The sequence below is a fragment of the Nyctereutes procyonoides genome, unplaced genomic scaffold, assembly GCF_905146905.1.
Source record: "Nyctereutes procyonoides isolate TBG_1078 unplaced genomic scaffold, NYPRO_anot_genome, whole genome shotgun sequence".
Taxonomy (NCBI): domain Eukaryota; kingdom Metazoa; phylum Chordata; class Mammalia; order Carnivora; family Canidae; genus Nyctereutes; species Nyctereutes procyonoides.
Window position 1 is genome coordinate 12076928 of NW_026575132.1, and position 10295 is coordinate 12087222.

General features: G+C 37.6%; 1 non-coding gene across 1 annotated transcript; it reads right to left on the reverse strand.

The window, feature by feature from the left end:
* Positions 1-8149: 8149 nt before the first annotated feature.
* LOC129523080 (U6 spliceosomal RNA) lies at positions 8150-8257 on the reverse strand. Its single transcript, XR_008667042.1, has one exon. It is a non-coding gene; the product is annotated as a U6 spliceosomal RNA (small nuclear RNA).
* Between the last annotated feature and the right edge of the window lie 2038 nt (positions 8258-10295).

The window sequence follows — 10295 nt, forward strand, 5'->3', positions numbered from 1 at the left end:
AAGACTTCCTTGCTTTTGTGAAATAAATCCATAATACCATACCAAGAATCAAATAAAATATATTTCAAACGGTTATACTGGAGCTTGTATTTTCTCACCATGTGTCATTCATTTGATGAGAAATGGAAATTAAATTTTTTTTTAATTTTTATTTATTTATGATAGGCACACAGTGAGAAAGAGAGAGGCAGAGACACAGGCAGAGGGAGAAGCAGGCTCCATGCACCGGGAGCCCGACGTGGGATTCGATCCCGGGTCTCCAGGATCGTGCCCTGGGCCAAAGGCAGGCGCTAAACCGCTGCACCACCCAGGGATCCCGAGAAATGGAAATTAAGCCGTTTTTGGAAACTATTGTGAATTTTTTTTTTTTTACTAATTTTTTACTTTTTTTCACTACTGAACATATTATTAGAATGATTTTGACAGTCTGTTCAATTCTTGTAAAAATCCATCTACAGTAGTGTTTGGTGCATTTTCTAAAGTTGTGTCCATTCAAAAGTGGTTCATTTGTAACTTTGTAGAAATTAGAAGATGAGAGCAAGGCTACCGAATATTTGTGAATTAGGATTTTTATGATCTAGTGCTAGAAAGTTATTTTTGAAAGTAAGTGCCTTCTTACAGTATTCAACTTTATGTTGCAAATCCTTCAGTAAACCATGGATCCTCAGAAAAGTGTGCCAAATCATTCCTAACGCATATGACATGATTAAAGAGAAGGTAAAGATGGATTTAATTAGCCTAAAACAACAATAGTTTCAGAATCCTATTTTAGCATCCTTTGTCAGAATACTATCATGCAACAACAAAGAGGCATTTCTAGATGCGAAACCACAAAAGAACTTGCTTACATGAGAATTTGAATAGCATCAAACAGGTTGAAAATAAACACTGACAACTTAGTGTCTGGGTGGCTCAGTCAGTTAAATATCTCCCTTCAGCTCAGGTCGTGATCCTGGCATCCTGGGATCAACTCTTGCCAAATGGGGAGCCTGTTTCTCCCTCTTTCATCCCCCCTCTTTTTCTCTCATGAATAAATAATAAAATCTTTAAAGAAAATGGACAACTTATAAAATCTTTATTAAATTTTACATCTACAAGGAAATATGCAGAACTGGAGCTTTTGAGGTATAAAAGCTTAAGGATCTTTTATTTGAGAAAACATCTAAATTTTCATAAAATCCAAAATCATTTCAATTTGGTAGTTTATGCAAATCCTTTCGTTTTCCCATCCTGATTGAATACTGGTTATTACTTGTCTTATTAATTAGAGTCATGGTCATGCAGAGCAATTTATCTAGGTGCAGACTTTCTCAGGATAGTGTTACTTTTTTTTTTTTTTTTTTAAAGACATTATTTGAGAGAGATTGCACAGGAGCAGAAGCAGAAGTGGAGCTTTCCACTGAGCGGGAAGCCTGACAAGGCTGGATCCCAGGACCCCGGGATCATTACCTGAGTGGAAGGCAGATGCTTAAACAACTAAGCAACCTAGGTGCCCCAGGATGGTGGTTACCTTTTTTTTTTTTTTGGATGGTGGTTACCATGATGAACTTGTCATGGTTCGGGATCTGGCCCCATCATTATACTAAAGAAAATCAAGCTTGAAAATGTTAATTGGCACAGTTCACAAGAGAGTGACATATATAAATTAGTGCAAATTCACTAATTTATAATATATTAATTTCTAGTGTTTAAGTCAACCTTCATTTTTTAATTTCTCACAATTGTACATACCATCAAAAGATCCTGATGTACTAAGGTCACTACTATTTTTTAAGTGTATTGAAACAGAAAATTCTGATCTATGGTCAATAATATTGGTCAAAATTCTGAGATACTATCGTTTATCTCTAATAGAATGTGATATAGTGGAAAGGGCATGCACCTTGGAACTAAAGATCTGGCTTTGAGTATACTTCTACTATAAACTAGTCCTAAGACTTAGAATAAGACCCTTACCTAAACCTATGTGGTTTCAATTACATCATGTGTAAAAGAGCATGTTAATGATGGTTTAGGGATCAAATGAAATAAAGGATCAGAGGTTAAAAATCTATTGGAGGTGCCTGGCTGCCTCAGTTGGAAGAGCATGTGACTCGTGATCTCAGGGTCGTGAGTTTGAGCCCCACATTGGGTGTAGAGATTACTAAAAATCTTAAAAATCAGAACAAGAAAATGAGGGATCATTGATTGCCCTGTGAGTGTAAATTGTAAGCCGAGCATACCATTAATCAGAACAGACACAGGCAGTCATCTGAAGAATGATGCAATGTGGTAGATGGTTGTTAGGTAAGTTGTGATTCGTAAGATCATAAGCCAAATTTTTTTTTTAAAGAAATAGACCATTGTAATACATAATTTTAATTTCACTTTAAGCAGACGAATTGACATTTTAGTTACAAAGATCCAGATTATTGCTACATATGTTTAAATACTGGGTAACAAGTATGGAGTTCATAAAAATGCACTAAAAGATCAATAATAAATTATAATTAAACAACGGAATATATGATGCATATTATGCTATGGAAACACATATAAAATACAGAGACAAATTTTATTCAAGGAGCTCAGTGCTTAGATTATCCTTCACAAAAGAGAAATCTCTATACTTCCTTGGCAAGGAGTAATCTTCTAATAAGAGGCAGTTTCTTTCAAGCGAATAGCTGATACTCTGAATCTAATTACCTTTACTATAAAATAGTATTTAACTGATGGATAATATTGATCACAACATTAGGATAATTTCCTCCCTTTAAATTATGTCGTTTTGGGGAAGCCCCGGTGGCGCAGCGGTTTGGCGCCGCCTACAGCCCAGGGCGTGATCCTGGAGACCCTGGATCGAGTCCCACGTCAGGCTCTCTGCATGGAGCCTGCTTCTCCCTCTGCCTGTGTCTCTGCCTCTCTCTCTCTCTTTCTATGAGTAAATAAATAAAATCTTAAAAAAAAACACTTAAAAAAATAATGTCATTTCATTTCAAAGGTGATCATACTACATTCCTGTTGTTGCTGCTGTAATAAATCACAAATTTAGTGGTTAAAAATGACATAAATTCACTCTTAAAATTCTGGAGGTCAGAAATTTGAAATCAATTTCATTGAGCTAAGTTCAGAATGTCAGTGGGGCTGATTTATCTAGAGGCTTTGTAGGGAAAATCAGTTGCTTTGTCTTTTTCAGCTTCTAGTGGTCACTTGTGTTCCTTGGTTTATGGCCACTTTCACCATCTCGAAAGCTTATCACCTTAACCTCTGCTTCCATCATCCATCACCACCTTCTCTGCTCTGACACTTCTGTGTCCCTCCTATTAGGTCTATTATTATTTTATTGAGCCCACATGGATAATCCAAGTTGATCTCCCCCATTTCAAGAATCTTAGCATAATCACCTCCACAAAGGTAACTTTATCATGTAAGGTAACATTTATAAATTCCACAGATACTAGGATGTGGACATGCTTGGATGCCATTATTCAGCCTGACACAGTAACGAACATGAAAAACCAATAGTACATACCAGTTTGCATTCTTTTCTCTTTTGCTACCTGAGCCAAATTATTTCCTTACAAAATGATACAACTAGTTTCACTTTGCAATTAGTGTCCACAGATCTTATGCAGTAAAATTATATGGAGATTTGAAATGGGAATGTGTATCATTTATGAAACATTTTGTTTTTAGCTCGTAAGCCAGCAAGTTAACCAGCATGAAAAGGTATTTGTTAAAGGAAAATCTGAGTTCTATCAATATCTAAAAGGCAGAATTTAATTTTGAATATTTTTAAAAATAAGAGCTATTCAGAGTGTCCAGGTGGTTCAGTTGGTCAAGGATCCAACTCTTGGTTTTGACTCCGGTCATGATCTCATAGGTCATGAGACTGAGCCTTGCATCAGGCTCCGTGCTCAGTGGGGAGTCGGCTTGAGGATGCTCTCCCCTTCCTCCTCCTTCCACTCTCTCACTCAAATAAATCTTTAAAAGTAAAATAATAAATAAATAAATAAAATAAATAAATAGAATAAATAAAGTATTTTACTTCTAGGTTTCTGGAATCTTAAGTAAAATAGTGATCAGCTACAAGGACTCTTAAGTACCATTTACCTTTTGCCATAGTTGTTGGTTCTGTTTGCACAGATCCTGAAAAGACTAAATTTTGGGGATGATAGATTGAATATAAGTAACTGTATTTAGTTTTGCTGCATATTAAAATTCTGCTAGAACAACAGTAAAGGCATAAACCGACAGGGCAAAAAGAAAATAGAGAAGATAAGCAATAAATTTTGGACAGTGGAGCCACTTGGTTGATCTCGTGGTTGTAAGTTCAAGCTCCACATTGAGTGTGGATTGCTTAAATATAAAATCTTTAAAAAAACTTTTGGAAAGTGAAAAAAAAATTTTTAAAGATTTTATTTATTCATGAGAGACACACACACACACAGAAGCAGAGACATAGGCAGAGGGAGGAGAAGCAAGCTCCATGCAGGGAGCCTGATGTGGGAAGCAATCCTGGGACTCCAGGATTATGCCCTGAGCTGAAGGCAGGTGCTCAACCGCTGAGCCACCCAGGCGTCCTGGGAAGTGGAAAATTAACAGATGAATAGTAAGGCAAATTCAAATGGATTAGTATGGATTACAGGGTACCTAGGATAATGATAGATACCCAAAATCCTAATCTCTCCACATGCCCTCCAAAAGCCATACAGATAATAAACAAGAGCAGTAAAATCTCAAAAAGCCCATGACTTCTAGGTATCTAAAAGACAATACTACAGAATTCAAGTTACTTAAAATTAATAGAAATTTAAAAACACATTTTTAGCAGAGCTATCTCTTAAATTTCTACAGTAAGCCTTTGTGGAGAGGAAGGAGTCAAGAAAAATTCAGAGAATAGGTGATTAGAGGACCTAAGTTTGGGCTAAAAACAAGACTCCCAGAAAGAGAAGTTCATCTGAAGTACAAAAATATTGAACACAATTTGAGTAGATTGGAATACTGTACAAAAAACTGGACTTTGTGAAAGTTGATGTAGCAACCTCATATTTATTCTTATATAGAGAGATTGAGCAAGCGAGTGCATGCGTGAACTGGGGGGTGGGGCAGAGGGAGATGGGAAACAGACTCCCCACTGATTGTGGAGCTGGGTCCCATGACCCCAAGATCATGATGGAGTTGAAACCAAGAGTCTCATGCTTAAAAGACTGTGCCACTCAGGCACCCCTTGAAACTGAGTAATTTAAAGATTCATGAAGATGTGGGAAGGGTTTAAGGACACCACAAGGTGTCAGTAGTCCCAGACTAGCAACAGAGGTGAACAGTCACTAATCCTGGGCCTGAAGTAGCAAAAGGAAGAACTCCAATTTCTAGAAAGGGTATCTAAATGGAGAAGGCCTATGATAGGAGCTATGGCCAACAGTGAATCCACAGCATGAAAGCCAGGAGAATGAATATCTTTACTTTCCTCTCACCCTCTTATGCTATTTCTAATTGGCTAAACCTTTTTTATTTTTAAGATTTTATTTATTTGAGAGAGAGAGTGAGAGCAAGTGAGCACAAATTGGGGGAGGGATAGAAAGAGAGGGAAAAGCAGACTCTCCACTCAGCAGGGAGCCCAACGTGGGGCTCGATTCTGGGACCCCAGGATCATGACCCCAGCTGAAGGCTCAACTGACTAAGCCTCCCAGGTCCCCCCTGGTTGGTGAAACTTAACCAGTAGTCAGAGGGCTAGAGAACCCATGGATATCCTTTTATACGGACAGTATTACCTAGAGACTAGAGCAAGACAAGACCTTTCCTTGGGTCCCGTGCTTGAAAAATGCCCACATAACATGAATCCATTTTAAAAAATATTAAAGAACACATGGGCATATCAGGATTTGGTGCCCATCAGGATTTAGTACAGATCAGTATTTATACAGTGTAAACTTTCAACATCCACTCTCATAGTGAAGACTCAGGCTTTTGGGAAATACTTCATATCTCATATCTTTTATCTTTAAAATGTGACAGCATCTAAATGCTATAAAAGTTTATAGGTTGTGCTCTTGCTAAAGTTGGAGAAGAATATATGCATGGAAAGATGATTTGAGCAAGTAGATAAAATAATTTGTCAAATCTTTTTTCTCAATAGCATAAACACAATAGATGCTTGCATAATGAAATACCACTTCCCAGCAGTGCTGAGCAATCATTTTCTTCTCTTAGGGTTCCAATTAATGAACTAGAAGCACTCAAGAATTATTGTGGTGACTACAAGGGTTACAATGGGCAGCTTAGAAACCGTTTTCTATATTAAACTATTCTTATATTCTAAACATGCAGATCTAGACATGAGTAAAATGTGTTATCAATTCTTTATATTATTGCACAGATGTATCTATTGCTTTGAGAAATGAGGAAAATAACAATATAAGTGATACAATTGTTATGATGAATTTAAAATCTTTTATAAAAAATAAAAAAATAAAATATTTTATATTTCCTGCAGTAAAAAAATGCTACCATTTGCAATAATACCCTTATATTCAAATACAATAAGTAAAATTCATGGTTCATTTCTGAATCTAAGTATTACTTAAAAATTTTTTTTAAAGATTTTATTTATTTATTCATAGAGACACAGAGAGAGAGACAGAGACACAGGCAGAGGGAGAAGCAGGCTTCATGCAGAGAGCCTGACATGGGACTCGATCCAGGGTCTCCAGGATCACTCCCTGGGCTGCAGGCGGCGCTAAACCGCTGCACCACCAGGGCTGCCCTACTTTTAAAATTTTATTGATAATTCCAGTTGCTACTGTCTCAACAGAGCAAAATTTCTCCAGTTCAAAAGAATTAAAAAAATATTCTTTATATGAATTATGCCTCAATAAATCTGAAAAGATTATTTTAAAAAAATCTATCCAAGAAATACTATGACCCAAGGCAGGCTAATTTGGCATTAATGCCTATAGAACACAGAAGATGTGAAAATCTTGATTCTAAAAATAGGAATATTGCTGAGATGAAGGGAATAAAATTAACTTTATGGAATACATAATTTGTGAACTATATGTCTATTTTTATCTTTTGCCCAAACACACTAGACCATTATAGAACATCCAGACATGTACAATAGTTAAGTTCAGCTATCTTTTGTTAGTTTTTTGACCTTTAATTATAAAAACCATAGAATTTTACACGTTTTAATTTTGTCACTATGAAGGCATAGAGTATCATTTATGTAACAGTTTGTTAACCTCCATTGTGAGTTGTATTTTGACATGTCAACAAAATCCATACCAACCTTCCCATCTCCCTAAACCTGTAGACTTCTTTCCTCTATAGCAAGGACCCACAAGCCTTTTCCTGTAAAGGACCAGATAATACTTTAGGCTTTGAGAGCTATATGGTCTCTGTCACAACTACTCAATTCTACCATTGTAGCATGAAAGCAGCCACAGGCAATACATAAAAGAGCATAAGTGTTTTCCCATAAAACTTTATTTACAAAAACAGATGGGGCCTCACAATCCTTAGTTTGCTGATCCCTGTAAAATAGTATGCTAGGAAATATCTGGTATCTCAACCTGAATGTCTTGGCCAATATTCAATCCAGGGTTCAATTAACCAAACAGGCACTTTCAGATCCAATATCGTGTTCAAGCTAACACTAAATCTCAAATCCTGAATGAATGAAACTATATCAATATACTTGGCCCTTACTAGCTTTTATATTTGATTTTTTAAAAAATTTTTACTTAAGTAATCTCTACACGCAATGTGGGGCTCAAACTCAAGACCCCAAGATCAAGAGTTGCATGCTCTTCTGATTGAGCCAGCCAGACGCCCCTGTTTTATACTTTTTAAACAGATATACCTAAAATCCACCCTGCACGTTTCCTAGGTTCTAATTCAAAAAAAATTTTTTTAAGATTTTATTTATTTACTTGACAGAGCAGAAGTAAGGTGAGCAGGAGAGAGAGGAGGAAGGAAGGCAGGGAGCTGATGCCAGGACCCTGGGATCATGACCTGAGCCAAAGGCAGATGCTTAACCAACTGAACCACCCAGGCCTTTTGACACAAATTAAGAAGATCTTACTGTTTGTTTGATATATATGCCACTGTTCTGCCCCAGGTTCAGACAAAAAAGGGTGTCCTGTGTGTAGAAAATTTTATTATTTTTTAAAATATGGAACACTTTACGAATTTGAGTGTCATCCTTGCTCATGGGCCATGTTAATCTTCTCTGTATCGTTCCAATTTTAGTATGTGTGCTGCTGAAGCCAAGTAATGTGTATAGAGAATTTTAAAACAATAATAAACCAACTAAATGTCTTCTGCTTTTTATTATCAATATGTGCTGGCAATTGTAAAAATGTCAGTGATGAATTCCTCCATTCTGCTGGGGTTGCTTTATCACCAGCCTCTTTTTCTCGAAATGCCGTTAGGTTATTTCCTCTAGGAACTGAACAGTTATTTCTCTTCATGGGCCATGAGGAGTTTAACTCTCTTTATGGGCCTGGAGATGATGAGGGGAAACAGGAGTTCTTCTTCAGGATAATAGGCAGTCCCTTGTGATATAACTGACCCAGGAGAAATTTCCGAATGACTTTTATATGAGAGAAGGTAGCTTTCTCCGCAGAGGAAAGGTAGCAAGGTTCAGAGGGCCTTGGGATTTGGGCTTTGTCTTGCACTGACCAAAGGTCTTGGTCTTGATCTGTTTTATTCCTTTTCAAACAGTGCTCTAACTTTAGAATAAGAGACTTGGCAAGGCTATGCTTTTAGCTAGGCATTGAAACTCTATAACCTGCATAATTAAGTTTTGGGGACTAATAGTCATTTCAGTCCTGCAGCTGCACAAGATAAGGAATCCTTTTGAGACTGCCATAGAAGGTTTCTGGTTCTTCATCTCTACCTTATTTTGAGAATTCACAGCTTTAAGCTTATTTTTTCCCCCTTTGTAAGATCTTTAACGCAGTAAGAAATAGCCATCCACTTCACAATCTTTTGTAGTCCTCACTGTTGTCATCAAGAGTTACCCAACCAGGGATCCCTGGGTGGCGCAGTGGTTTAGCGCCTGCCTTTGGCCCAGGGCGCGATCCTGGAGACCCGGGATCGAATCCCACATTGGGCTCCCGGTGCATGGAGCCTGCTTCTCCCTCTGCCTTTGTCTCTGCCTCTCTCTCTCTGTGTGACTATCATAAATAAATAAAAATTAAAAAAAAAAGAGTTACCCAACCAACAAAAGTTTTGTTCCCTACTTGGCATTCCATCCCATGCCATCATCAGTGATAATCTGAATAATCTTGTTGCCATTGCATTGCACAATCAAGGACAGATGTCATTTATGAGGCTGTCAAATCTGTGTTTAACCTGGTCCAGAATTCCATCTTGTTTCAAGGGGCCATACTTGTTTTGAAAATAGTATTTAACCTAGATTGTTATGAAGGAACTATACACAGAGGTATGAGCAGGGTTAAGAGATCAACAAGGGATGCTGAAATATCCAGAGACCAGCAGCAGGGGAAACCATTAGCACTCCTAGACCTGAAGGGGAGAAAATAATAATAATATTATTACTGTTGCTCAGAGAAGGCTGGATTATCATGGGAGGAGACTACCTCAGAAGCTGTAGGTAGAAAGGGATATGGAGCCTGTGGGATAACATAGCTTAGAGCTGAGTGAGGCTGACTTCTCAGCCTGAGCATACCAACGTTTCCTATTGGTGGAACCCAATAGGAGGCAAGTTTATAAAGAAGCCTAGGTGGTGTAGTCTGTAGGAATTAGCTCCAACAGTCACAATACAGGGCAGAGAATGACAGGATGATACATATCTGAGGATATGTGGGAAGGGTGTAAGAATGAAGAACAATCAGCAAAAAAGATGTTTCCATTTCTAATTATTTCTTTTCAGTAAAATGGAAAGAGGACCTAAACGAGATGTGAAGGTGAGGTGACAGATCATAAAAGCAGCACAGTAAGTTGTATACATATATAATCCTAGCTAATCATTTTTTTTAAATTTTTTTAAAATTTTTAATTTATTTATTTATGATAGTCATAGAGAGAGAGAGAGAGGGAGAGGGAGAAGCAGGCTCCATGCACCGGGAGCCCGATGTGGGATTCGATCCCGGGTCTCCAGGATCGCGCCCTGGGCCAAAGGCAGGCGCTAAACCACTGCGCCACCCAGGGATCCCCCTAGCTAATCATTTTTATATGATTTTTGGTCTCTCAAAAGGACTGCAAAAAATTAATGTTGCTATAACAATGACGCATCTTGATATTTTTGTAAATATTGTGTCCTGCTCAACTTCTGTCCTCTTTCTCTC